Raw genomic sequence first — 3,511 nt, 5'->3', positions numbered from 1 at the left:
AAAAAAAAAAAAAAAAAAAAAAGAAAAGAAAAGAAAAAAAAAGAGAAAAGAAAAAAAAATAACGCTATTTCGAATTCGACTGACCGACATATAGGAGATACGATTTATATATACCCCCATATTTTTCTCGATGTTAAAGCTTTTTTCTCAGAACGCGTTACGCGGCGTGTAATACTGCCTGCGAAAAAGGAATTCAAGCGAATCGTTGCGAATTTTTCGAATTATCGGCGTATCGTTTGTATAATATAGCGGGGAGGATCCGATCGACTGCGATCGTTATCACACGAGTATCGCAAGGGCGGTGGAGAAATGAAAAGAAAAAAAATGGGGAAAAAGGATGATCGTTCTGAAGCGATTCGAGCACTTCTGATTCAGATCGATCATCCCGTTCGATCATTTTTACACTTTGAATTTCGAAACGAATATCTACTCCTTTTTTTTTTTTTTATTTCTTAATGTAATGTATTAACAAAGGGAAGAGAATCGATGAGTTTGGAAAAAAAAAACCTGTTACGTTTTCTACAGAAGAGAGAAAAAAGAAAAAAAAAAAAAAAGAAAGAAAGAAGTTTTCAACGTACACCGTGTGTAGTAATCTCGACCAATAATAATTTTGATACGAACGCGCCTGGAATTTATTCGACTTTGGAAATGTCTCGAACGACAGCGCTTGGGAACAATTTAACGAAAACGCACTCTTATAGCACACTCGTCCCCGATATTAATAAAACGTCACCTCGTGAAATAATCTCTTTCGATGAACCGTTTCGGATTAACCGTATCGAATATATCTCCTTCAACCGTTTCATCCACTTTACAAATACGATAGACTGTTACCGTAACGCTAAACGAAACGAACAAAATAGAAAAGAAAAGACTGTAATCGACTGCTCGTTGAAAATTGTATCGAACAATCGCGATGCATGGTAAATTCGCGTACGAAGAGGTCGGTGCACGAGTCGCGTGACTCGGTTTGGAACAATCTCTCGTATAAAATGAGAAAAGGAGGAAAAAAAAAAAAAAAGAAAAAAAAAGAAAAAGACACGGAAGAATAGCTCGTGGTAATAATTAGGAACGTTCGCGATATCTGTTAGAAAGATCATGTTACGACAAACATGTTATTACCATTATTTTTCTGTCGTCCTGTGTTCCTTTTCTTCGCTTTTTCTTCCTCTATATATATATATATTTTTTTCCTTTAAAAACGGTACTCCCTTTTTTTTTCTCGTCGTCGCGGCTCTATATTCGCGTTTCCCGAGTCTCAAGCTCGACTCGAACTCGTCGTCGACTTACACACACACACACACATAATTAAACTGCGCACAATGGATTTTCAATTATGTACGGAAATGCAACAAAGTTCTTGCAACGTTCTCCGACCAGGCAACGAAACCTGGCGAAAGTTTATACGTTTCGAAAGAAAATACGTTTCGAGAGGAAAGCTCGCGTAAAAGAACGCGGTCCGCAACAATGGCCAATTATCGCGAAAACGCGTGCGCTAATTGTGGAAAACGATTGGTCGAGGTACAGTTTGAGAAAGGAAACGACGATGGAAATGGTAACAAAATCATCTTAACGTAACGCATTCTAATAACGGGAGAAGTCTCGTGGCGCGAATACCACGCCCGGCGAAAAGTAAATTAACCGAATGAAAGGTAACTCGATCTAAAAGAAATACACTGGAACTCGAAGGAAACTCTAGCAACGCGATTAAATGCAAGAACTTTTGTTGAGAGGCCGTTACGTCCTGGACGCTATCGCGCATCGAATTGGCAAACTTCGCGAGCCCGAGCCGCGCCGAACGAATAAAGTTCACCGAAATACTATCCACCCCATCTTCTCCACTCCACTCCTATTTGATAACGAGTTATTATCGATCCGTTTACGCGCGTTCAGTAACATACTATTTTCAACCGCAAACTTTTTTTAACGCCAATTTTTCGAACGAACCATTTTGATCGAAAGTGAACCGGTATTCCGTNNNAAAAAAAAAAAAAAAAAAAAAAAAAAGAAAGAACGAAAAAGAAAAAAAAAAGAAAATAAATGAAATTAACGTTACGTACGCACGCCTTACAACCGATACTCGGTACGTTGTTATTTTGTCAACGAATCGATCGATATCGATGATCCTTCGACGAAACACGAACAGAAGTGCGCCAAGTGGATTATAGGATAAAGGTGAAAAAAAGATGAGCGAGGAGAAGAATAAACACGTGTAAATATTTCGAACGCTAGAGATTTGACTACGAAACAGCGAAAATCATCCTTTTTTTAGTGTACATTACTTTGTATTATAATAGCCTAAAAAAAAAGGGAAAAAAAAAAAAGATTTAGCTAGATACTTTTTTGAGATCTCCATGCGAAGAGCGAAGGGAAGGAAGAAGAGGGTCGCCGTTTCTGGGGTTTTTGTTCATCGATGTTCTTTCTATCGCGCTGCCCGACCGAAAATCGAATCGCCGCGAACGCGATACGGGAAAAAAAATCAAAGAATTATGATCGCAGTGAATTTCGTAGCTCAATAATTTTCGAGCGCGACAAGCGCTCTTCCAGGGTAACACAGAACAGATCGTGCTCAGAATTTTCAGATGCACGAACGAATCATGTGTCATCGCTTCACCAATCTTTTTTTTTTTCACGTTTCAACCAAGGAACCAGGTCAATTCGTCGGAAACGATACACTTTTTATATATATCCGCATGAAAGAGATAATTAGATAAATACAAAATGGAAAATGTTCGCGCGCGAAAGAATGTACGCTTCGAGAATCACGGAACTTTTTTGATCGTCGATCTCCGTATTGGTTCGATCGCAATTCGATCAAAAATTCCTCGCATGTACCTGTAGCGCAAAGATCGGGCGCGGAAGCGAAGAACCACGGGAAAGACCACGTATTATTCGCACAAGATCTTCCGTTAGCGAGAAAACAAATTTTAATGAAAACGGAAAGAAAGAGAGAGAGAGAGAGAGAGAGAGAGAGAGAGAATGAGAGAATGAGAGAATGAGAGAGAGCGCGTTTTGGAAGAATGAAAAAGAGCGAAAGAGAGATAAACAGAGATTTTTTTTCCTTAGGAATGGAGGTACGTAACGCAAAAGAAAAAAAAGCTAGCCGAGTCTTACTCTTCGATANAGTGTGCCAATGAAATAAAAAAAAAAAAAAAACATTTTTATTCCGAGTTTAGCTAAAGTCTGTCGCATTTTTTCATTCGTCTCCGATACACTTCGTGCATAAATGCATGCGCGCGCGCGCACACGCACACGCACGATATAGATATAACCGTAAGGATATGTAAGTACAAAGAAACAAAGAGGGAGAGAAAATAAAAAAAAAAGAAGCTTTGAAATTTTCGATATTTTCCGCGTCGCGGCAGTCGATAGGTATTAAACGCGTGCCCTTATCACTGATGTACACGTGCTCGATAAAACTGACATTGGAATTTTTGTGCTTTCCGCTCAGCCCACCCGTTTTCCCCCCGCACACATAAACACACTCGCTCTTTGATCGAATTTCGTTTCG

This window comes from Apis dorsata, unplaced genomic scaffold, assembly GCF_000469605.1.
Source record: "Apis dorsata unplaced genomic scaffold, Apis dorsata 1.3 scaffold_683, whole genome shotgun sequence".
Lineage (NCBI taxonomy): Eukaryota > Metazoa > Arthropoda > Insecta > Hymenoptera > Apidae > Apis > Apis dorsata.
Note: the sequence above shows the minus strand (reverse complement) of the source record.